We start from the raw sequence: 27574 nt of genomic DNA, 5'->3' as shown, positions 1-27574 counted from the left end.
ATGACTTCTGTAACAGGGTATGAGGCCATACACCTTTGAACCGCAGCATGTACATGCAAAGAGTGCTCCTGTTGAAAGAAGCATAACTGTGGGCAAAAATAAAGCTGTAAGCATTCTTTTTCAACTAAATATAGGAAGCAAAATTTAATAAAATATAGCTTTCATAACTTCCATGGAAACAAGTAAGTATGCAGCATTCACCTCAAAGAACCTGTAACAAACCTTTGCGGCACAGTATCCAGAACAAATCCTTTACCATGTCATATTCATATCTCTGCCTGTACTTGCACAGCATGCTCTTGTGTTAGTCTTAAAAACAATATTTATGACAGAAGTATACAGAGACTAAAAATGCTTTAAAAAATTAAAATCTCATCTATTCAGAGATTCTTTACATGAAATAGAAATCTGAATTCTTCCTCTGTTTTGGGAGGGTACACTGAAAATTTTGAGCCAAAAAAACATGGAAATTACCAAACTCAAACAAAATTGCATTGCATTTCCTTTCACAATAATTACAGTTGAGGTAGCGAAAGAGTCACTAGCATTATTTTCTATAAATTAAAATATTCTGAGGGAATAAGTCACCACAGATTCTTTTTGTAGAAAAAAATTCTTTCTACAAGAACACAGAATAAGAAATGCAGAGATACAGCCCAGAAAGAAACCAAATTCAAACCTAACAGAAGAAACATCAGTGGGATAAAACCATACGAGAATTAATTTTGTCACAGTAATTTACAATGGAAAAAGACAGCAGTGACAATTTCAATGTGTTTCTCTGAAATAACAGAACTCCCTGAAGCCACAGGAAGAACAGATGCAAGTAACCTTTTTCTTCCCCAATGTATCCTTCTGTAAAGAAGCTGATCTATGTCATGTCTGCTTTCCAGAAACAGATATAAACACAAGACATAAGGACAAGATGAAGGCAGCACACGCATCTAGCAAAGTAACCTTGAGCTCGTGCTTTTGGATCCCCAACAACTGCATTACCTGAACATATTTGACAACAGGATATGAAGGGAATAGAAGGTCATTATAAAGCTAAAGTGACAGATTCACCTGATAAAACAGAGATTAACATGGGTCACTGGTCATCAGAGAAAAACCATTCACACCAGCTTTCCACTGAACTTACAAGAAATACCTGAATTTTGGGAAATTTTTCTGTAAAATGATAGTCTATCCTGAAGAGATCTGTTAAGAATAAACCACGTTAGAAAGCTAAAACAGGGACCACCAAGAAGAACCTGGGAAACTTCAAAAATTAGGTGCACCAAAACCTGTTAGGTGCACCAGAAATTACTGTTAAGAGTAAGATGTAGATGCAATTAAATGTAATCACCTTGACGTATGTTACAGACATCAGACTAAAGAATGCAAAAGTATTCAGACTTTAAAATCTGTACTATCAAATAATGTAAAGCACTTCCATTAGAAATGAAGATAAAAGAGAACCCACTTGCACAGAGGGTACTTTAGAGTGGCTTGTAGATCACACATATTCACAGTGAGCCACTCTTATGAATGTGTTTACAGAGCACACACTAGAAGAGAGTTTATAGAAACTAAGATTTCAGATCTAAATTTAAAAATATGTTTATTGTTATTCAAAGCTAAGTTATTCATTACTCAGCCAACATATTGGAGCAGACAATATTCTCTCACTTCCTCTGGGTTTTCTCTAATCTTATCTGGATTTCTTTCTATGCATTTCTGAGTAATCAAAGGTTATAAGCTTGATATCTCTGAGTTAAAAACATCCCTAGTGTTCCTACTGCTTCTTTTTGTATATATTCTTTCTTTTAGTGAGTCTCTAAACCAACGATAAAAGAAAAAAAATCAAATAAGATTATTTCAATTAAAATGAATCAGCAATTTGATGTTTTCCAATGTATTAAGCAAACATTCCTCTTAAGACACCAATTGATCCAAGCCGGTGTTAATAAGGATAGACAATTCAATGTTAGGCATTCCTTCAGTAGATGTGCAAGTTCAGAACTGTGGTAATGAAGTAAAATTCAAAAGCATTTACATCAGCTTTCAATAGGGAAAATTATTCCAAAACTTCATTTAAATTATGTACCAAAAGAAACCTAAAACCTAAACATACTCACAAGACATTCACAAACAGAATTGTTAAAGCATTTTCTGACTGAAAAGGAAAGTGTGTCAAAATTTAAAGCTTATTCAGAAATGTCACCAATTCAACAAACTTCCCTCAGTGCACGGGCAGAGTACCCACCAGGGCTGGGATGGTTCCTGGCTGGGACCCAGGCTCCTGCAGCCCTCTCCAGCCATGCTAAATGAGGTTTCCTAAGAATCAGGGGGCTGAAAGTCCTCAGAGCTCTACAGGAAAGTGCCAAAACCCTGAACAGAAGCTAAGCTGAAGCATCAGAGACTCCAGACAGAACACTGTGGAGTCAGGAGCCTGGACAGCAGGATATGCCAGCCCCAGCACCAATGCTCTTCCTGCACCTGAAGTGATGCAGAGCCAGGCCCCAGGAGCCTCAGCTGAATTCATTGCTGTCAGAGCTTTCACATTTCATGCGCCAATCCGGGAAGTCTTGGCTTTCCAGCTGTGCTGGTAACCCAGGCTGCACAGACATGTAAATTCACTGGGAAATTTCTTTACAACGGGAATGTCTTTTTTGGAGTTACGCTTTAAAACGTAAGTCACATCTTGACATCATGACTCCATAGCATAGTCTAAGTGTATTTCTATTTGAGTTAAACTACCCAGCTCAGGAATTGCTAAGCAATATAGCCGTGGTGCCACTGCCTGGCCATCCAGTTAACCACCATCTTCCTGGATACAATTTATTCTGCTGCATATCCATGAAGTGGTTAACTGCTCTAACACTGATTTGACCAGATAACTGCTTCTTCTGGGCTGGATTTCTCTCTCTTGCTAATTAGCACAGTGTAGCTAAACTAAGAATACATCACACTTACCAATAAAGGCAAAACCTTGATGCATAAAGGTGAGGCTATTTTTTTTCTTGACAGAATAAAAATACAGATGGAAAAAACATGGAATTTTCAGACAGGTGTGAGGGGAAATGAGTGGTAGCTGCACTGTTTAGTGCAGAGAAATATATATGATGTGTCAACACATGGCAAAGTGTGAAGAATGTATGCCTGCATGTATAAAAAATATATGTATTCACAGTACTAAGCAATTTGCAGCTAAATAGTGGCTATTGTGGTATCTATTAAATCCATAAGAAATTCTGCACTTGCTGGAAGGTCTGGTTAAATTTTAACTTCAAATTAGTCTGCAAAGATACTCCTTCCAATCCTACCAACTCATTTATTGTAAAGAAGGAATCATAACCTTATATTTATGTTCTGTGGGACCACTGCTAATGCCCTAAGTACTTCTGGTTTCCTAGTAGACCGATTTACAGCTCTTGCTTAGGACTTGAAATTAGTCTTTATCAGTGAGACAAATAACGGACATGGAGAAATTCCCTAAAAATTTCATTAATTACTCTGGAAAAAGAATGCCATTGCATAATAGCAAAGAGAATTTCCTACTTCGCCCTACTTAGCCCATGCTGCTTCTGTACATTTTCTAAAAATCATACATTTAAATCAGTATAGCAACATAAAACTTGACATCTTATTCTGATTGAAAGTTAGGAGCATTACTAAATGCCAATAGTGTCTGGCATTTAAGATCATTTTATTATTTTAGGCAGGTAAGGTTTGGGAATTGGTTCTGTTTCATTGAGTTCTTTTGTTTGTTCTTCCACTTTATTATTTCCTAGGACCCTAAAAGTGTGACTGCTTGACAGAGACACTTGGTTCTGGGCACTTGCTTTCTCTCATTATCTCTGAAGAGAAAAAAAAATACCTCTTTTGTTCCCCTTATCGGTTCACTACCTTATCCAAATACTCATTTCTCTTTTAAGAAGGAAAAGACAACTGAAATCATGCAGAAACTATGCCTTACATATTAAGAAAACATTATCATTCAGGCAAAATGCTAAGTACTCAGATAAAAAAACTGAATAATTTTATTTCTAGGGTTTTCAATTTCATGTTTTTTTCATTTTGAGCCTAACTTAAGCAATTTAGGAAAGAATTTTGTGACATAAAAGAAACATTTTCTGCAAAAAACTTTGGGATTATGTTACAAATAATTTATCTGTATTCAATCGTGATGTTTTTATACAATATCATTATCAAAAAATAAAATAAATGGTGACATTTCAGATGGTGTGAACCAACAGACCTCTTCTGAATCCTATGGAGTTCTGCCAATTTCCACATTGGCTGACAGTTTGGACTTGAAACTTATACCATAAAATCAGAAAGAAATAAATTTCAAATTCTCTCTCCCTAAATAATGAAATACCAAAGAAAGAAAAAGCCTTTTATCCAAACAATTTTAAAAGAATGTGATAAATTATATGTATTTGCCTGTTACTGCATCTGAGACACATTTCTGGCAAAGTATAGGTGTCAGAGATGAAAAATGCATATTGCAATAAATGCAATGGGGCTTTTTGGTTTGAGAAATAGTTTTTTTAACTTAGTTATTTGATGAATGTTTCCTTTCCTTTTGTTCATAATGAAGTGAAAATTCTACATTCCCATGAAACACACAGAATTTTTTTCTTTCCACATCCCTGTCCATATGGTATGACAAGCTTGGATCCCAAATGTTTTCTCATGAGTGAGGGTAAATGCCTGATCATTACTTTGAGCATATGGTAGCATTTTTTATTGTCCTTCTATTTATAAATACTTTTTTAGCATTTATTAAACGATATAGAACAAATATGCAGCCTTGTTCATATATAGAGTGATCAAGCATTCTATGTGTTCTGCTTTGCCAGATTATACAGGTATAACAATCATTAGAGTCACCCACAGCTGTGAATTGTTCAAAATAAAATGTATCCTACAATCTTAATTCCTTATTAAATTTTAAAACAGGAAATATAATATTTTTATTTCCAGTTCTAAAATATTCCTATACTTCAATATTTCACGCAAACACTGCATGGTATGCACAACAATTCTCCAGCAGCCCTGCTGTGTGTCACTTATCCTCTCCTGAGCTTATCACCTTTCACAGGAAAGAACCTGGCCCAAGAATACTGAACCTTGGTGTGGTAAAGATCCATGTGACAAAAGGGTATCAAAACAAAAAGCTGCATCCTACATTACAATGAAAAAAAATAATAAAGAAAACCCTACACATAAACCAGCAAGTACAAGTTGTTTTTTCATGTAAAAAGTGTATCGGGACTCCTCTTCAAGGGTTCTCTAGTCAAACTGATAGACAAATAACTTTGAGGCTTTATGTAAAGGCTCTGAGATTATTCACTGCAAACTCTCAAATCAAGTGACATTTGTTAAATGCAACCAACAGAAGCATCATATGATAATCTGGAAGGATGATAATCAGGGTTAGTGCAAATCATTAATAATTAGGCACCTGCTTTAGCAGAAGACTCCTTGCTTTCTGTGCAGTCAATATAAAGACTGTGATAGGCCCCTTGGAGACTGTTCTTTTCTCTCAGCTGGCAGTAAAAGGCACCTGGGGCACAGGTTAGCCAGCTAAATTGGGTGGATCACATTAGTTGTGTGAATTTTCCCTTTACATACAAAAATTTATAGATTTTAATTTAAGGAGCAGCTGCCTTTTTTTTTTTTAGAAATCAGGCAGAAGGCGAGAAAAATGGTTAATGGCAATGGCTTGGGAAAAGTGATTTTGATGCTGCAGGCAAAATTGTCAGCTCATCTAAACCAACATAGCACTTACTCTTTCAGAGAGCTCTGCAGACTTGTGAAAGCCCAGAATCTGGCTGTATACACAGCCAGGGAGAACTCTGATTAACAGCTAATCTGGGAAGATTGTTATCTGGAAGAAGTGCCTGTAGAGAGGGTAGATCCACTTTAGGTAAATTCTAAATTGTTCATCTCTAAGATAAATGAGCTCAACATTTCTAGCACTGAGGACCAGGCAGTGGTTTTGGGGCTGTCCTTCCACATCACTTTTCTAGATGTTCAAAGTGGAAGTTCATTCACAAGAATGGCTTTTGCCTGATGGATTTCATGGGCTGCCATTCTATATCTACACCTAAGCAAACAATGCTGCAAAAGAAAAACTTTTATAGGCTCAATCTCACCCAGAGAAAAGCATCAGAACCCATAAATAAACAAAATGAGCATACATCCATGCCTTTATTTTTGCAGACCTGGTGCAAGTACTATGCATCAAAAATGCAAAGATACAAATTGTCTGTACAGGATGGCCCAAGCAAGCTTCATCAGAAAAGGAAAAATTCTGTAGAAGTAAAATCAATTAGTCAGGCATAAAGAGAGAACACAATGAACACTCCCCTCCCCCAAATCCTCACCTGCTCTCTGCAACAATGTAATGGTACCAAATCAAAGTAAGTCACCTAAAAGGTTATCTCCCACCCCTAATTTCCATCTTTTTTCTTAAGTTAAATTCATGCCTTTGGGACATATATCTCCATACCAAAGGAACAACAATTTCAGGAGGTATATTACAGATAAGTAAAAAACATGATGTTATTAAACACCTCCATGCATAATGGAAAGAAAATTAGCCAGATCTTTGAAATAATATTTTTAAACAAATAAAACAAAACAAGTTAATTTTTCCAAAGGCCCACAGCAATTTCAGGGTAGCTACCATCAAGATAAGTCAGACAGGCTGTCAGAAAGTAAATGTATGTTCTGGCTGTGAAGATTGCCGGTCCCTGAGGAAGCCATGACTCCAAAATTATTTATATTTGAGAAAGAAACCCTTTTTTATTATTATCTTTCATTAAAACAGCAATTTATCATCGCAACATAACTGTACAAGTCCTTAGTGATTCATTTCACTGAATCTCAGAAGGAAAAAACCTCCAGTAGCAAGTCAAGTTTTACAGGGTGAATTTCTCAAGAGCTTAGTTCACTGGTTTGATATCTGCAAGCCAGAGCTATTTAGGTTTACACTCAGTGTCTGACATGTTGAAGATTTTATTGCATTCAGAAACTGGCAGAATACATACTGAGAAAAATGTGCAAGAGGCAAGTGGAGAGTGTGTTGGCAGATTCTTAGTTCATTTAAGGCTACAAGAACAGCACTTAGACATCTCAGTCAACTATGCAGAATTCTTAACTTTCAATTTAGACAAGTATTAGGAATGACCAAATGTAAAAGGCTTAAGAAAGTAACTTTTTTTTCTAAAGTATGGTCTTTTTTCTCATCCTGTTTTGCTTTAAACCTCAATTTCTTGGTATAGTCCACTGCAGTTCTATACATAAATGCTAAATATACAAATAATCTTAGCATAAGGTTATTATGTTAACCACATTAGAGCTGACACAGGAAAGGAAGGAAAATTGTTGTAAATAATTTTCTTAAATTATAAACAATTGCTATTATTGCTGAAATAATACCTGAAGATTTCTACTTTTGCAAAACCTTGTGCAGTATTTTGACAAGAACAAGTTCCCTCTTAAGTTTTGTGAGAATTTTTTCCTTGTAAGCAGGCCAAAATATACTACACAAATATTGCCCCTCATTGGTACAGAGCTCCAGCAACACATAGCTCACATCTTGGACAGATCCTGGAAACACAGAGGAGCATGAAAATGAAAAGTAATAAGGGGTGGGGGGGGAAGGAAGCATTCCAAACTTTTCAAACTTCAAGAAATGTTAAGTTTGGGTCCAGTTCAAGTTTTTTGTGAAGATTTAACTCAGTTTTTATTTTCTTCAAAATGCCTGAGCACCCTCAGGGAGTATTCTCTTCCTAGAGAGCTCTTGAAAAACCATATTTTTTCACTGACAAAAGGATCAGCAAATGAACCCTGATGCCAAAAGCTGGAAGTTAAACCATTTACTGTGGTAAATCCCATTCCCATGTTTGTTCCTCAAAAAGGTTTTTTTTTCTTTACAAGGATTTTAAGAGATTATGCAGAACTTGTATATTTAGTGATCCCTCATATTTCCAAATGAAAGTGACACTTTTCTATTATACTGCATGCAATGAAGCAAAAATTACTTCTCTATGCTTTAGTTTCAAGACTCTTACACACTAAAGTTGTTCCTTTAAAACATATTTTCTGAAGACGTTTACAGCTAGAAATGTGCTGCTGATCCAAAACATCAAGAAAAGGAACAGAGGAAGAGGGAGGATCTCTGAATAATTTAAAGCAGCCTCCTCATTCAAAAGTCATTCTCTTTTTAATCTCTCACACTTTGTAGCCAGAGACTTTATGCTGGGTTCTGGCAGAAAGTCAGGAAACAATATATCCGCAGCTTTAGAACAGGATGAAAAGAAACAACAAAAGGACAGGAGACACACTACATCTTGTACTTCTACACAAAGTTTGTTTTCCAGATATTTGTCTGCATCCACAGGTAGAATTCACTGCTTGAGGGCCAAATATCTCTCCACCACATGCCCTACACAGGGCATGAGTGTGTGTGGGCACACATGAGTGAGGACACACTATCTGTTGTGCTAGAGCAGATGTCTTTGATTAGCCATTGGTACTTGTGTTATTTTTCATAATGAGTTCTACTGGAACAAAAAATTGAATGAAAAAAAATTATCTGCATCATTAACAAAGATAACAATTAATAAACAACTGAGCTGGGCCAAAATTGCCCTATCCAGAATTTATGAAAAACAGGCTTTTCTCTAACAAATTCTAATACTTCCTCTTTCTTCCATAATCACTTTTCAAAAGTCCAGAATGTCCCATTTTAGAGGATCTCTTAATGAATCCAATAAGGGAGATCACTTGTCTTGAAGGAGTACTTCACAAACACCCTTGGAAGAATCACAAAATATGGAGAAGAAAAACTTCACAGACATTATCTATTTGGAAGATGAATACAGAAAACTCATCCAGTATTAGGAGTGCATTAAATTATTGACTGTTTCAATTCTTATGTTCAAAAGTATTCTCAATTTTTGGCATACTATTTACCATTTACAAAGGACTTTTTTGTGCTCCTTTGCTTCCCCCTCAATTTTCCTCTTCTTCCATGATACTTTTTAAAGAATTCATGTGAACAAATGCAGCATCACAAACACAAATTATTTTCTTTGAATTAGCACTTATAACATAGCAACACCTCATCAGCATTAAGCTTGTGAGAGACCACCAACATTCATGAACCACACAGTGTAACAGTCACTTCAGTAATTGTTATGGAATTCTGTTTTGGTACAGAAGTGATCAGATAATTGTTTCCCAAGAAATCTGCAACTTTATTCTCAATTAGCTCTAACTCCACTAGAGCTTTCAAATAACTTTGGTAAATGGCTAACTGTGAAGTTCTAAGCACACAAGTCACTTCTGACTGTCATTGCTCATGACAGCAATGAAAGGCTCCTCCACAGCCAGCCATAATCAATGTGAATGAAAAACAGAAGACTGGATTTCAAATCTGCCCAGGTGTCATTTACATGGTACAGTTATGCCACAGGAAAGAAATCAAGAGATTCAAAATATAAAGGAGATGGATAATTGTAGAAAAAACAAAGTCTGGCAGCTGCAAAGGTTTCACAGATATGTCTGGTTGCTAAGCACATTACCTGAGCCTAAGCCCTGCAGTATAAGGAGATACCAAAGGAGAAAAACAAGCTTGCAACCTGACAAGCTTTCCTTTAAAAATAAAGTTAATCTGATTGTATCCTTCCATAACACTATACTGTTCTCCTCGCCACCTGTTTTCTTAGGCACACGTGTACATTTTTAACCTGAAAATTCATGGCAAACAAATCTCTACAAACCAATACCGAAAGTGCATTACAGTCAGAAAACCTATTCTCCTGAAGTCATGGCAGTCTCTAATCCATGTGACTAACTTGGAGCACTCTCTGACCACACTCCAGTGGAGCTTCCACTGCCCAACAGTGGAAAACTATTTGGCAAACCAGTAAGCCAGATGTAAGAATTGGGAGAATAGTTTAACTGCTCATAGTGCATGCTACTTTTCACTGCATGGCCATTGAAAAAGTGAAGTCAACCAGGTTATGCAGTCTCAAAAACTTATAGTTTAATTGAAAATACAGTGTTATGCAATCACTTTCACGTCCTAATACACTTTAAGATGGAGACAGTGACTGTGTATGGTAAATCTATGAACAAAGAGGAAAACAATGTTTGTGTGGGAAACAATCTTCAGAGATGACTCGATTGCTGTATCAAATTCAAAAAAATGTATTGTTTTAAGGTGGCTCAGTCAAAAAACCCCAAAAAGTATTATATTGACAAGAATAAAGATTACAAATTTTCACACAATATATAATGGAAAACATTGTGCAGAACGTAAAAAATGCTTCCATGAAGCTCTTAGTCCCTACATTTAAATCTAATATAAAGCTGAAATTTATAATCACACTCTCAGTAATTAGTAGCACAGCTTGGTAGAGGAAGCTGATAGCAAGTGCAACGATGTAGGCATCAAATATCCAAAGTATCTTGCTGATGCCATCTTGTCTACTATTTTATACTAACTTAATGACACGGAATAACAACCAAAACTTCTTGAAATAATTTAAATAGAAAATAGCAAACCTTTGACATTGAATTAGTACAACCAAATAAAGCAAATCAACTGCTATGTGTAGTGCAAGCAGTAACATGCACCCCATTTCCATAATTGGGGAATACTTTTAAACTTGCAAAATACTTTCATGGTAAACTTACTGAAAGTTTTACATATCAAAGTTTTAACAACATAGGAAATTCAGGGACAACAAAACGTGGGCTGCATATCACAAATTACTATCAAGTATGACACAACAGAAAAACAACAACAACAACAAAAAAACACCACAAAAAACAAACAACAACAAAAAAAAAAAAAACACCAAACAAAACAAAACAAAAAAAACCACCACACACTAACAGGGTGATGTCATATGGTAGCCAGTAACGATCAAAGAGGGATACATAGAACTCTAAATTTCAGTTGAAATTTTCAAATAACAAGTTACCTCCAAAGCTGCATGCAACAGGGAGATACCCTGATCCCAAAGGTAATTTTGCCTGGGTGTGGTTCATTTATTGATCCTGGATGTGTTCATCCCTTTAGTACAAAATTCCTCTGTGCTGAGTAGTTGAGGGCTGTATTTTTGTAATTCTCTGAAAAGCAATAAGAAACAAAATAAAACCACAAGTTGAAACAACTTGAGTTTGCAGGGGATTTTGCAGGCACTTGAATTCTGAAACCAAACAAAAGCCTGGAAAGAGTTCCAAGAGGTTTGTACAAGTTCTTAGGCTCTACAAGCAATAATACAATGAAAAATAATAGCTCCTTCACTTATAGCCATGCTACTTAACCGGATAACTCTATGTCCCATTCATCTTAAAACACAAAATTGGCTTTTCAGACTCCATCTGTTTTGTCAAAATCTAGCTAAAGATTTTATAAATAGAGCATTAATTTGTAACTGTAAACACATCCACTGAATTTTAAAACATCCGTAGAGCAAAAATTCAGAACATTACTTATTAATTTTCTTTTCTCTATTTAAATTATCATGGTCTTATGTGTAAAATGTAAAATCAAGTTACACTCCTGTAACAGTAGAAAGATTGTCTTTTAAGCAATTCATATCCATCTCAAACTGTGGATTCTCCTCATGACAAAAAGTTTAGTCATATAACAATATTAGTTACAAATTTAAAAGCTTGCAAATGACAAATTTTTAGAAGCAAAACTCTCATGCTATTGGAAGTACGCGGGATGAAAGGGAACTTTATTTTTATTTTATGCCTGAAACTCACAAGTATTAAACAAGTCAAAGTGTAAATTCAGAAGAAAATAATTTATTCTTTTTATGCATTTTTTGCAAATATTCCTTTTATTAAATCTCTAAGTGACTTTTCCAACCCCTGGTAGGATTCTTGAAAACACTCAAGGAACTTCCACTGGAAATAATACTGGACTTTTCAATGTTGATTTGCTTGAATTAAAAAATGAAGTATTTTCTCTGTAATACTCTTTTTCCCCACATATAACTTGTGTGTATAGATGATATATTATCAGTATTTATTATTAATATTGTTATAAATATCTATTTCTAAGGTGTATTAGCACATCTTTTGAGAATCTATGGCTTTCAGAAATACAAAATTAACTACAACAAATAAAAGTGACAAGCAAGTAAAAAGTCATCTCATCTTGAGAAACAGATCCATACACAACTGACCAAATAACACAGATGCAAAGGATATCTTTAGTTTTGTGCCCTCTTCTGGAAACACTACCCATCTACCCTTGTCAGACAGAAAAAGATAACCCTCTTCCTGTCCAATAAAGGTTACTGTTTCTAAACATTCTCACCCTACATTGTAGGACAACAGGTGAAATTTAACTAAATTTAATTTCCATGTGTCTTTGGGACTGGGATCCATCAGCAAGATGTCAACTCTGCCCCGCAGTTAATGCATCAGCTGGCCACTTTTAGGAAGGCTCTACAGATTACTCAGAGAGGAAATAAGAATAGTCAATTCATTCCACTTTGCAGTGGTGAAAATAGCTGTGTATGAGCAGGACCAAGGAGTGTGATCCGGGATCTGAAAGTCACAGAGTAAACATCCAGGAGGAGTATTTGTTTTCTATCACACCACTTTGAATTGTATTATTATGAAAGGCATTTTGCTTTTGTCCAGCAATTTTTATATAGAGCAGAATAATTTATGTTTGGTTCAACATTTTCCCAAGAAAGCATATGATCATGATTTGAACACGTAAAGCACACAGAGATACCATTCCACTTAGTAAGTTGTTTCACGGTAGAGTAAGTGCCATTTAACATTTGTCTCATTTCAGCTGCCAGTCCATCATTCTAACTGCACCTTTACAATATTCTACTTTTCCTGCACAGTGAGTGCCTTCTAAATTTATTTTTTAAAAGATTATACACATTAGGTTTGCTACAGCTCCTGTCTCAGACATTTTGTTCGCTATTGGTATAATCTTGGTAGTTCTGTATCATCTTTTACCTTTATGCATTTCTTAAGTAAGTGATTTCAAAACAGTATAAAGTACTCTTCTACTGCCATTTTACAGAGATTAAAAAACTTCTGTATTTCCAGCTGGTATTTTTGTGGATGACACAAGCCTCCTTATCACAACTCTGATCTAGGGGCTCACAATCAGGTGTTCACCTGCAATAACAACCTCCTCCACCAGAAGCCCCAGTTTTCAGACCACCATTCTCTATTCTCTCACCTTGCTCCTAGCTAGAAACAGCATCAGTTGGGAGTAATGCACATTTGTTCTAGAGTATTGCAATAGAAAATTATACAAAGGATTCCAGGTGATTGTCCTCATCCTGCTGCTTTCTCAATTTGTCAGTCTTTTAGCCATCATGTATTTCATCAGCAGTTGTAGCACTAAGATGCAAACACAGCTTGTGCTTTGTCCCACTGTAAGCTTATTCCACCATTCTCACTGCCCAACTTAAATATAGGAAAACCTGTCCATAAGCATAGTCAGATGGTTTTACTGGTTAAACCAAAGCAAAGCCATGTGAAATTAGTCATCAAGCCTGGAAATAAAGTAGAGCCAGCCATGAACTCTCATTTTTTATTTTTAATTACCAGGTGAGAAACACAAACACCTATTGGTTTTGTGGTTCTTGGGCACAGTCACATTAATAAAATTCCTTCATTTGGGAGTCCACTAGGTCTTTCCTTCAGTACCTGGTACACATTGCTCATTTTGACAGTGCATTTGTTTCACATTTGCTTTTGAGCACATAATAATCACTTCCTCCTCTGTGTCCTACTTTTGTAAATAAAGCAGAAAAAGTAGTTTTTCTTCACTGAAAGAGAAGTTTTTTATAAAATTTCTTTAGGCACAGATAAGAAAATAGCAACACTTCTGTCCGTGCCCTAAGTTTCTGTTGTATGCAGATTAGTTGTTTATTTAAACTAAATATCAGAAATATGATATGCAATCAAATAACCTGTAACAATAACTTAATTTTGAAATTCCATTCTGAAGAATTTAGGGTAAAATCAAAAGAAAAAATGAGGAGTGTTAAAGCCGGAGTCATTTTAAAATTCTAGTCTCATTTAAATAGAGAGGAAATAAAGAGATACAGAAGGTTACACCATTTATATTTATGCAAAATATGTTTGCTAAGAAAATTAGTACAAAATATGTTATTCAATGGCTAGAAATACTGCACAGTAGCACTGCAATTTCACCAGATGTTGAAGTCAGTCAGTGTATGGGTTCCCAATGGGTCAATCTGCCATGCCTACCTTTTCCTCCTGCCCCTTGCCATATGTAAGCTCCACTGCATAAGGCCATGACAATCATCTGAAAATTATTTTCTCTTCCTTTTGGCACAGTCACTTCTCTGACAGATCAGTGGGTAGTGACGTAGCCCACTCAGCTAACTCAGTAACTTCACCAATACAGCAAATGCAGGGGAGCAGCAGGAGGATCTAGCTTGGAAAATGAGTGATTAGCTGCTCTAGCTTCCTTGAGAAAAACTTTATTTACTTTCCTTTCTAATGCCTGTGCTGGAAGTGAAAATTACCTCAGCAAATGGAGAATAAAATGGTGCAAAGAAAGGCAGGCCTGTGCATTTCAGATCTTGCTGTAAAATGTCCAGCTTGGAAATCCAGCATGAAATGGTTTCTGATGCAACCAAAACATGTCAAGCCTAATCTTGTCACATTGTCAACATGCACAATCCATATCTTGCTCAAGTTTACATGCTAATTTTATTAATTCTTTTGTAAGCAGCCTACACAATACCCTTGTTGCAGAATAGGAGTCTGTGCCTGTACAGAGTAAGACACAACAGGTTGTGTCACAGCTAAACAAACTGAGACACAATGGTAGAGAAGGATAAAATACCTACTAAAATTTAACAGGCAAAATTATTAACTGCTAGTTAATAAATAATAAATAATAGTGGATTGGCATTACAAGAAATCAGCATAGTTCATGACTGACATAGCATAGCTGATTGTCACTTATGTACAACACCTCAGTCATGCTGGATCTTTTTTTGACACAAAGAATTCAGTAAAAATTATTTTCTTCATTACAAGGGTTTCATTTCTTAGGAAAGTTTCGTTTACCCAAAGGGTGACCTACTTTCAAGAGACTTTTGCCTTTTAGAGTTTCAGTTATATTTTCACCAAATTCAGCTATGTGACATCAGATAGCTCTCTCAGATGTTTTAAAGGACTAGAGGAAAGAACGGCTAAAGAAAGGTGCAGAGGAAAATATAGTTAATTTCTGGAATTAATGTGAAATATGTCATTTATGAATATCAGACAGCAAGAAATAATACCCAAGATACAATACTGCAATATAAATGGCAAATAAGTTCATGATAAATTCAAGCTAGATATTGACTATACAATTATTCTTTGGCTATGTAGTCAAGACAGCAAATAACATAATATTAGATATTAGAATGCTTTCGTGTCACTGGCCTTGGTGACATAAAAGAGAAAAACAGCGAAGAATGAGCGCAGTGTGGTATCTTACAACTGAGTCATCAATTTCAAAATTACTCAAATTATCACTGCACTAAAATAAAAAAAAAGAGAAAGCTAAGATATTACAAAATTGTTAGGAAAGGTTTGTACAGAGCACAGAGTTAATGAAATGTGGCACTTCCAGCATGCAGCTGAGGTCTTTAACAACATTAGCTGATATTTGAAAGTTTGTAGGGCTCATAATAAGATCCGGTGTTAAATTTGCCCAAACTGCCACTGTAAAAACAAATAATTTTTCTTAGCATAACATCTTCAGATGTGTACTGTCCAAAAGAGCATTGTTATTTATCAGTTACAATGAAAGATCATCAGATGATGTACATTCCAGAGACCATATAGTTCAGTTTAAATGCATACTCTTCCACTAGTTACCTATTTATTACACTGAAATATTTGTTACACTGAAAGTTACCTATTTATTTGCAATTACTGGGCAGACACGTAAATTCAGGAATAATCTTCCTGTAATATATGTGAATTCAAAAATATCACAAATATTAGCAACTTAATATTGTCAAGGAAAAAGAAGACATTTCTTCAGCTCCTGTTTTGCCCCCAAGATGCAACTGTTTCATGATGTTAAGAATCTTTGATTGTTTCAGACAGTTAGTACAAATCACAGAATACAGATTATGTTATTATTACACTATACTGCTGGATGAAAATCCATATTCAAGCTTCAGTTACAGATGTGAGACATTCTCACCCAAGACATAAACACTCAAATCCCTTTCACAGTATCTGGGAATTACAATTATTGGGAAAAAGCTCAACCCTACAACAGCGTGATGTAACATAGCAAATATAGTAAGAGGAGACATTTATTGAGGTGCTGGTTAGCAGAATGCTGCATGGATTTTTCATACACACTTTACCAGAATAACACAGTTATTAAGGTCAAAGTCGTCAACAGATTATGGTGTGACCAGTACAAAATGGGTATTAGGGGCCACCTTATACATACAATTCTCCCAGAAGCTGTAACCTATAAAGCCTGTAAATCCTTATTCAAAGCCAGAATATGTAGGTTACAACATACAATTAGATCAATGTGCCTACAACACTCTTGCATTAAAGTTATTCCCAAATGGCTCAAGATTCCTTGGGTAGTTTCAAGCTAAAAGTAGGATTCAAGTGAAAAGAACCATCATCAGTTTAAGGAAAATTCAATTGCTGACACAACTTAAATAGCCATTCTCTTCCTCAGCTACATATAAATACATGAACTGAAAGTTGCATCTAATTACAGCATTTTATTGAAATTTTTATCATCTGGAATCCATATGGGTCACAATGTCTTAATAAACAATAACACATTCTGTTTTGGTTTACTAAAAATTAACAGGGCATTTGGGAAAATATTATTATTGTAAAAGCCTGTTTCACATTTGTTTGCAATACTAGAACTATCTAAGTAGAAAACAAGAGAACCTTTTTCTTTCTTTTTTCTCTCTGTTGTTGATATTAGGAGAAAACAATGCAGCTGGTTACATTAATATATCCTATATCCTCAACAAAGATGAAAGAGGTCAAACCAAGTTGTAATGGGCTTAAGCACATGAAACAGCCACACTGGATTGATTAGCTCAGTATCCAGACATGGCAAACTCATTTTTTTAAACAATATTCCATGCTATAGTCCAATAGGTCTGCAGAGTCTCGGGGCTTTGCATAAGGCAGTTTCCTTAATACAGTCAGCCCTAAAGCAGAATGCAATGAAGGGTTGTTTCTGTTTTTTTCTGCCAGTTTCAAGGGGAACTGGGAGAGGGGAAAGCAGACTGGATGGTACAGCAGCTATCACAGCATCACAGTGGCTACTCTGTGGCAAGCATACTGGCAGCAACCTTATTATATAGTCCTGTTTCCAGAGATACACAATTAGAACTCCATTATAATAATATCTTCTTGGCAAAAATGTAGAAAACAAGCCCTTTCCAAAAGGGATTTATATTTTAATTAGAGAAAAATCAGTTCAGCTGTCTTTTTGGAGAGTCAGAGGGGCTGGCTAAGGAAGACAAACAAAACCAGATTTTTGGTGGTTTCTGTAGTTCTTTTGTTCTTCTTGAGGAATCAGTACCATGCTAATGTAACAACCATCATGTAATAAGATCCATACCAAGCAATGAGGACTTCATTTGACAACTGATCAACACTGTCTTTAAACATAGTTAACATTATTCCTCTGTAACTCTATAATCCAGATCCCTGTCTTTCATCTCTTACATTTAATAAAAATAACAACTAAAAAGTCTCTATTCCTAGAACATAGATTTTTTTTGTTTTCTTGGCCCATTTAGAATGTTCATACCTTTACTGTTCCCACCAGTGCTCTGGTCATCAGAGCATTGTAGATGCCAAAAGGCACAAAGTATCAGTAACCCTTTCCTTTAAAATCACACAATTCCTTAGCACTGTGTCATTACAGTAGAGCTGCTTTCACAATTGACCAATTAACCAGAGGGTAACTCAAGGAAAAGGTGATATATAACATGTAGTGGTCCAGAAGGACAATGCCAGAATTTTTCTTATGTAGTACAGTACTGAAACTAACTTGACTCAGCTCTGTTCTTGAGACACTTCCCCTTATCCTGCAAGAGAAATTCATGGCTAGATGGATTTAAGAGCTTCAGATAAATACTACCTTGTACACAGGACAAAAATAGGACAAGAAAAATACAGGGAATGCAGCTTTCATTTTGATGTCATTTTACCATGACTTATCCCATGTCTAGAATACAATCTGTGCAGTACATCCACCTACACAACCATCTATTTAGAGACCTTCTCTGAGACTATTAAGAACATCATGAAGGCACCTGAGAGCCATAATAACATTAGAGTGTTCAATTTGCAGCTTGCAAAAAGGCTCCTCTTCCAAAGGCCAAATGGTCAGAAAAGTCCATTAATCATCAACATGGTAACCCCAAGAAAATTAAAGGTTTTCAATAGAAACTTTTCAACAGCTATCAATTTTCACCACTCTTTTTAAAAATACTTCTTTAATGTGCTTCTGTAAAACAGCAATTTAGCAAAGAATTAACTTCTCTTTCAGAGAAAGCAATGTGCATAGAAAAAAAAGGCACTGAGAGTAACAAGAAAGGAAATGTTCCTACAAAAGATAAAGTTTAATTGATAAATAGAGGAAAACCCATCACTGACATTTAAAGAAATAACATAATGCATCTTCTGAGAAGTCCAACCACCATAATCTGGGTTCTCTGTTCACTGCTGATATTTTGGACGAAAAGGTGGGAGGGAAGGTGATATGCCTTGTAATCCTCTTCAGTAACATCAAGGTAAGAGGAAAAACAAGGCAGTAAAACCCCTTGTAGCCTAGTACTAAGGAAAAGCACCACCTTATTTTACTTACAAAATAGCTAAATATATTCATAGCAAAAGATGACAAATTAGAAGAAAAAATTTCAAAAATAAATGTTCATTAAAAAGTTTTGAGCTGGAGGGGTTTCTTAAATCCTTTTGTCATTTGAGCAATATGTGATCAAAGCCATTTCAGTTTCCCATTCCTCAAACATTAAGTAAATATGTGGGCTTAGAAAAGAAATTCATGTAATTCATAGCAGGACAGAAAGTAGTACTTGTTACAGAAAATAATTAAGGCTAGAGTATTAGAGGTGGGAATGAGGGGCACAGAGCCTGATTTTCTAAACAAAGACATGATTAATTTTTTTCAAAGTCTGGAAAAAAATTCCCCAAACCATTCCTCTCTGTGCATCCATATGTGCCAACTTTTCATCACATTCATTATTTTTATTTGCCAGCATGTTTCCCATCTACTTAAGAATAAGCAGAGGGGAACTAATTAATCTGTTTGCTCTACTTTGGTGCTGTTCTCTCTTCAGCTCACCTGAATAATGCCACCAAAACTGTCCTGCTTCCCACATGGGCTGAGGAGAGACCCCTCCCTGAACCAGTGGCTGCCGGGCATCTGTCGAGCTGCCCTTTGCACTCAGGGCCCTTCGTGGCCCTGACCAGCTGCCCTGAGCCTCCCCCACCGCTGCTGCCCATGGACAGGGACCCTGTTGTGACTCAGCTGCAGAGCTGCCCCTGCCTGTCCATGGAGCCTGTTGCTCCTTACCTGTGCACTGGCACCCCACCTTGACCTCGGGGCTGTCTCGTCTCCATGGACCTGCCTCACAATCATGGGGCTGTGCCCAACCCTGGCTGCCCAGCTGAGACTCAGTCCTGGCCCTGGCCTGCAGAACGGCTTCCCACCTTGCCTCCAGACCTGCCACCTCACCATGAACTGCTGGTGGGCTTTGGGCTGTCCCCAGGGTGGTGGGACAGATCCTGGCTGCCAGGCCTGAGAGCCCCTGGTGCTCCTTGCCCAGGTCCCTCAAGCAGCTCAGGAACAGCCTGGGCTGGGCTGCAGGAGGAGCAGTGTGGCCTCTGCACCTACTTTATGATAGGGAATAATCCAAAATAAAGCAAAAAAACTGAGCAAGACTGAGGCAAGAGAGATCAGATGCTAAGCCTGAATGCAATCTATGGCTGAAATAAGATCTACAAATTAATTAATAAATTAAAAACAGAGAAATCTCAAAATTAGCAGTAAGGTGGAAAAAAATGCTGCAGAAATATTTAATGTCTGCCATCAACATAAAATACACAGACTAGTTACAGCCAGAATATTTAAGAAAGCATCATGTCAACTATAATTCATTGGCAATAATAGTAACAATAGGCAAAGGGATAGTATATCTGAAAAACAGAAAAAAGAAGAAGATAAAATTTCTTTTTAATTAAAATGGATTCATAGTGTCACCAAGTAACTTCTTCTTTAAACTTTACCAGCTGTGCAATATTAAACTGCAACACTAATAGATCTCTACTGTGCTTCAAGACTTTACTCTTCCTGCTCATCATTACAACCTGGGAGAGATCTTGAAACAGACCATTATAGCTGAAGTATTTAGCCATGTTTTCCTTTAAGCCTCCCTTTTTGACATAATAAAACCTACTTCCCCTAAATTCTAATGTAATCAGAATGTCTATTACAGGCATATATTCTCCTTTGCTGCTGAACCAACTGAATGTTTTCTCGCTTCAGCTTTTACAGATTTGTTCTTCCTTCTTATTTTCTCCCTGAAGCAATATTAGCATTGTTTTCATTTCCTAGCCTGCCTACTCTTGAATTCTCAACACCTCCTTCTCAGGCAACACCTCACACTGTTGCCTTCTGCAACACTGCAGCATTAACCTATTTTCCTGCTTGGCAAAAGAAACACTGGAGCTCTCTGGAGTACACTGATTCACAAATTTGCCCTGTGAATGACTTCCTGGGGTTCCTAATGACATATGCTGAAGAAGTCACTGACATCATGGACCTGTGAGTCCCAGAGAAAACCAGACCACTCACTTTTCAGCCCACAGGAAAATCCCTATGAAATCCCAAAATAACCAGCTCAGAGGAAAAGACTTTTTTTTTTTTTTTCTTTTTTTAGGCTTGGTTGGTTGGTTGGTTTTGTTTCTGTTACTACAGAGATATGTAGTTTAGGTTGTTTGGCCAATACAGCTGAAAAATAAGATGAGAATTCAGCTGAATTGAGACTGACAATTTTCATGGTCCTCTATGAGTATTTTCAAACAAATGCAGAGAAACATTAGGACATTGTGTACATATCCTGCATCAAAAGACCAACAGAAGGATAAATATGACTCATTTTGGAAGGAAAAATGTTGACCTTTTTATCTTCAATAAAATGAGTTCCTATAATTTTATGGAAGCAATAAGGTATATGAACACTCAAAGACTCAAGAGCTCAAACTGCTACCAGGACTTATAAGAAGAACATTTTAAAGTAAACAAGCTACAATACAGACAGTCCTGTTGGAGAAATACTGCAACAGCAGTTAATCTCCTGAAAAAATTGCTCTCCCTGAGACTAATGCAAATGGCAAAATTGAGCAGTTTCACACAGAATTTACTATAAAAAGCAGCCATAGCAGGCAAATCTAAAGTTACTGCACAAGATCAATTTTTTTTCCCAATATCACCAAGGAAAACAGAGGTTAAATTCATGCCTGTTCATGCAACATCTTTAGTAGTCTTGTGGCTCACTCCATTTTTCTTTGTAAGTAGATTAGGTTTTCTGCTCCCCGACACACTGCTAGGGATCCTGCTTCATGCCATGAGAAGCTGATAGGCCAAAAACAAACCTTTGAAACAGTTCCTGGACAAACTGCATTTCTAAGCTGTTCCTAAAGCCTTTGGAACCTCTGATTTATCTTCTTTAAGCAAAACTGCAGTCAGCACTTTTACCTCAAGGGGAACAAACTCTGTTAATACACTCTTTCAAGAGACCTATTATAGCTTGAAATCTCAAATCACAGACCTTCTCCCTGAGTAGCTCACATTACTTTCAGCCTTTCAGGATCTAAGGGTGTGGTTTGAGGATCAATTTAAATTGATCTAACTCTGGATCACTGCCAGACAGACAATCCTGTATTTGTGCATATCAGGTTATGCAATGAGTTAGTATAACTGAGCATCTCTTGTTTGTTGGAATAATTAGTATTCAGATAACTTACCAGTCAAAGCTATGAATGGCACTAGAGAAAAGGCAGAAATGTACAACTTGCCACATGCAGCCCAGACTTGAATCTGCTTGAACTTCCCATCAAACAGTACCCTACCCAGGGTATCTGGGAGGATTATTAATATGAGATGGAACAAAACATACTAAACACTAAAATCTGTGTATCTCCTTCCCTAGAGGATCCTTAATGATTTCATAGGAACTTTCAGCAAAATGACAGTACTATGCGCTGACAATGCAGACCTGGCTTTCATTATATGCTTCTTAAGTCAGTATGCAAAGTGCCTTAAGAATCTCTCTTCCGTGACAACCCTGAGAGAACCTCTGCCCACAGAACACGATCACAGCAAATGGTACCCAAAAGTTCAGCTGTTTAGAATCTGTTTTGTCAGAAACAGAGTCAATATAGTAAAGATCTTTTATCTGTTTTCTACTTGGGATGCAGTAAAACAAAGATAATAGGAAAGCTTTTGAATTACCTCTTTGCTAAACTTCAAGTTCATAAGAAATGTTCACACTGACTATAGGGAATGAATAAATGAGATAATAGATATGTCTGCTTTATTCATAACTAGACCACAGTTACCTAACTGGTAATTATGCAAAAATGAAGTTTATCCATATTTTATACTATTTATTCAGTATATTGTCAGGATTTTTTGGCTAATTCAGCCGAATTATTCCAGAAGCCATTGCATATGGAGTTAACACATTGCCTGATGACTCATCAAAGAGAAACAAGTAATAAAGCTCCAAGAGTTTAGTTAAATTTAATTTACAACTAAGCAAAACAGTGTTTATTGGAATAAAAAAGGTCATTAGTGTCTTACTAGGAAGCAATTAAAATAACAGATCAAAGCCATTCATCAAATCACAAAACAGATGCTAAGCTTTACTGTAAGAGATTTAGAAGCAGTTGTGTATGTAACAGTATAAGTCCACAAACTATGCTGTACCTTCTGTGACCACAGAGAAGTTGGTGAAAAACAATATTTATCACATACTAGATTTAACTGTGATTCTCCATCTCCTGACGTGTTTATCTTACTCATCCGGAGACTCAAAGTGAAGGCATTGAAGCAACTGAGATGCCGCCTCTGTATTTTTGAGGTTAAAATTATTTTAACACAATGAAAATAGCTATGCTCCTGGCAAACCATCCAATCTTCAGTACTGAGTTCTGTTTTAACAGTACAGTGACAATTTCAACTGTCATTAGAAAATAATGGAATAAAAAATTTAAAAAAAAAAAAAAAAAAGAAAAAATAAGTTTTTAGCAGTGTGAACAAGTAACCTGTACTTCTCCATCTCTCTGTAGTAGTGGACTGAACTCAAACACTCCTGGCCTCGTCAAATTCAGGTATACCAATTCTCTCTACAAATTTTAAGTAAGTAATGAAAAATAGTTGCATTAAAAAGCAAGGAAATGTGGGTATGAGAATTCTGTTTGTATTAGTTTCTTTGCTTCATAAAGGAGTTACAATCTATTATTAAAAATCTTAGATAATTAATTGATATTCTCATTTCGCAAATTTAGGAAATGTGTCCATAAAATCTTGAAATCTCTGCTTAAATTAACACAGACACTCCATATATGTACATCCATGTCAGACTGCAAACCCTTTTTTTTATATGTAGCTCAACCACTGTCTCCTTGCCACAAGATTTGTTCAGAAGTTACAGTGTCTGCCCAAGCTGAATCAAGTCAGAGCTGGAACCAGAACTGAGTTGCAATAAAATAGCCCCAACTCACTGTGACAGAAGCAGAGCTCCCCAGAAGCCTGTAGCTGTTTCGTTTGGTTTGGGTTTTTTGGGAGGGGAGCAATTTCCAGCCAAATGCCCTGACACAGCAGAGGTTCAGCTAAGGTCCTGTTAACAAACCTTTATTAATAAATTTCTGAATGGCTCAGTAGGTATCAGGCCAAATCAGTGACACATATGCCAGGAGGAGATTTGATTCAAAAAAACCTCTCAGGGTTTGTTTTCCACAACTGGTTCTCTCTGAATTCTTCCATCATCCAGTGTATCCTAGACCCCACCTGTACCCTGGAGAAGAGGGTTGACTGCCTAAAAGGAGAAAGAGACTCCAAAGAAGCAGTCAGTACACTTGGGGAAAAGATTTTCTCTTAGTCTGTGATCAGCACACAGTCAAAAGCAAGTTTCTTGACTGTCCCTGCATTTATAATGCTAAGTATAAATATTACTACTGGTCATAATGTTAAGTGATAGCAACTGTCACTTGTACCCTTAAGGCAGCTTCTCTGCCTGCATCAACAACTAGCTCAAGACCCTCCCAGTGATGATTTCCTGCTGTTTTTCACCAGTTCTTAAAAACGAATTGGGAATTTGTTGAAGAATGCCCTTAAGCACATCAAGTGGGGATTCTCATTAACAAATAACAAAGGCAAATGCCATATGCTCTGCAAACAGCTTTTAACCAAGTTCAGGATTACTGACTAAGAGAAAAGAGTAGAAATTACCTAATTCCAAACATTGTCAGTGTTTCACCTCTGTTTTCCCTGAGCAGTTGTCATCTACATTCGAGCCCTGCAGAAATGAGATTGACCAACTGGGCTACACACAGAATGCAACTCAAGGACACCTGACCCAGTCATGGATATCTGTGGGAATTAGCTTGCACATCAAAAGTAATCTAAACATGACACTAAGTTCCATATAAGCTAATGTATTCTATTTCTTAGAAAATTCAATTAGACTATGCTAAGCTGAGTGCTGTCACAGACAGACCACTTATGGTATCCAGCCTGCCTTGTTTCAAATTAACTTGGGTATCCGTATACTAAATTGTGCTGTGTAGCAAGATGAACAGGTAATATAGTTTAACTGTTATCAGTGAAATGAGATATTAAGCTTTTACATCACAGTTTCTCAAGAACCTAATTAATAATAGTCATAGTTTTTTTAATTTCATTTTGTAACAGTAGGAATTAATTTTGGTGTGCATTAATGTAATCCATACGTAGTAGATATCCTTACCAGTGTATCTTGTTACCTGTGAAAGGAGAAGATGATACAACAGAAGAAGAAATACCTTGCAGTAACCCAACTTGGGTAATGATCCACTGGAAGGAAAGCTAGTGGTGAAGGGAGATGCTAGAGTAAAAGTCACATAATTTCTTTGTATGGAATCTAGCCTGACATTGCACCCCACCACCTCACCCCAAGATATGTTTTTAGCCCACTCACATATTGTTGCCATGTAGGATTTGGCAGCTTTGCATAAGAATCCTGTAAGCAGCAGATTCAATAATGGTAACAAAAGTTGGATTAAGAAGAACAAAGTTTGTCTTGTTCTTCTAGAAATGTTACCATATTTCTAGTTTCTTAAGGGTTTTGGTGTTTTCTGTATTCATCAGAATCATCTGAATTACTTTTTTTATATCTGTGTTAGTTCAGTCCTTTTGCTTATTGGCTTTCATCTTGCATTTCAGCCCACTGATTGACAGAGCAATTAGAATATACAAGCAAAAAATCAATAATTCAGGACCTCCAGACCACTGCTGCTCTTAAAAGTAACTGGTTTACTGGTTGCAGTGCCAGTCGCTGATCAGAAAACAGAAAAGTAGCCAGACACTAACAAAAACAATGTAAAGACAGAAACACTGTTTCTTTGCATGAAAGGGTTCTTATATTAGATCCCTGTGTTTAAATTCTTCTATATTTTTCTCTAAAGGCAGACTTGGGAAAGGATGAATGGAAAAAAGGGGAAGGGGAGGGAAAATAAATTTATTTTAAAAGCTGTGCAGATTTGCGTGCTCTTGTTTTTCTATCACCTTGCTAACCTTCACCCCTCCTTAAGCTTTAGGGATTCTATATATAAATTTATTCTTCAACATAACACTTTATTTGTTCCTGAATGAGTGACACTCCTGTAGCATCCAGACTTACTACTTAGAGATACAGCATTTTACTGTTAACACGTTCTGTCCCACTCTACCTTCTCGTTTTACGGAACTCTAATTGCAGTCCGTGGGCCATCAGTGATGTTCTGCCACTGCAGCTGGAGGTCAGCTGCAAGAGGCCTCCACCTACTAAGACCTCCTGCTGAGTTACTGGTTGTTAAGGTAGTGGAACTTTAGTATAGAAATAACATAGAACTAACATAATGAATAGCTTTCAGGGAGGGAAGAGTACTTCATTCACTCAAATGCATCTTCTTTAATAATTGTTCTCAAATGCGTGTGCTCCTTACCTCCTCTTAACTAAAAAATTATCTGTAGTGCTTCATTGAGAACAAAAAATTATTTTTTTAATTAATATCAAAACAAAATGATAGATGCAGAAACACCTTTTAATTTTCTGATATAAACATATTCTCTACAAATCAGTATTTAGACAACATCAGGGCAAACACCTCTCAACAGTTCTATGTTACCTTTTTAAGGTAAAATAAGCAGTGACCTTGGTATTAATAAAATATTATACTTATGGATATTTAATATTGGTAGTGATGAACAAAAGGGACCAGAAGCTGTGGATGTCCATCTTTGGAAGTGTTCAAGGCCAGGTTGCATGGAACTTCAAACAACCTCTAGTGGAGGGTAGCCCTGCCCATGGCAGGGTGCTGGAACAAGATGATCATTCAGGTCTCTTTCAACCCAAACAATTCTATGATTCTATCATCTATCCTAAGCCTGTTAAGTTATTTAAATACTTGTACACTGATGCAAATTCACTCCTGGAGCCACAACCATTTTAAGAAACAGCTGAATCTGGCTCTGTCTCTATCACTGCCTTTGGCAAACTGATCTGTCCTTACTGCAGTAGAGGTTAGTTTCAGCCAACTCCACCTTCAATGAAAGGAATTATTTACATAAGTAGGCACAACATTTTGTGGCAGAATTCTTAATGGCTTTTGATTAATTATCTTCTTCTAAATCTGCAAACACCAACTTTTCCTTCTGCCTAACTATGTGTTTCCTTTTTGTTTGGTTCAGGTGGATACATTTTATTAAGTGTCTTTGACCATGGGAAGGGCACACAGAGATCAAGAGAAGACAAACAGGCTCTTTCCACCACAGTCACCAATTAGAACATGTCAATTCTTATGGCTAAAAGATTACAATCTTCAGCATATTTGTTGAAATTCACGGCATGTGTTGCTTTTACCACATTCAAGTAACAATTACTTGTTTTAGTTATTTACATGCTCATCAAAACCATCAGTTTAGCTGCAGCATCACAGAGCTCAGCACTAATCCATACATCCCTGACACATGCATGGTTACCTCCTCAAACTCCAATAGAGTTATGCTGCTTACATTGAGAAATCACTTTGTTTTGTATTACTTTTTATTTTAGTACCATTTAATGCAGCTGCATAGCTGTACAGAGTGCTCTCAGTGCTGGATTTAGCCAACAGTCCATCACAGTTAAGATCTAGCTTGGAGGTTTCAAGGGTCTGAGGTGTTACCAGGAAGTGAGAGCCTTTTCATTAAAAAACCCACCAGACCATACTTCTT

General features: G+C 36.5%; 1 long non-coding RNA gene across 2 annotated transcripts in view; it reads right to left on the bottom strand.

Annotated features, from left to right (window-relative positions):
• The window catches only part of LOC135305149 (uncharacterized), a 333233-nt gene that overhangs the window by 209084 nt on the left and 96575 nt on the right, over positions 1–27574 (bottom strand). For both annotated transcript variants that reach the window (XR_010366425.1, XR_010366426.1), the window contains exon 2: positions 10995–11142. This is a non-coding gene — a long non-coding RNA (uncharacterized LOC135305149). The remainder of the gene's footprint in view (positions 1–10994; positions 11143–27574) is intronic.

The sequence above is a fragment of the Passer domesticus genome, chromosome 7 (assembly GCF_036417665.1).
Source record: "Passer domesticus isolate bPasDom1 chromosome 7, bPasDom1.hap1, whole genome shotgun sequence".
Lineage (NCBI taxonomy): Eukaryota > Metazoa > Chordata > Aves > Passeriformes > Passeridae > Passer > Passer domesticus.
Note: the sequence above shows the minus strand (reverse complement) of the source record. Positions and strands in the feature narration are given on the sequence as shown.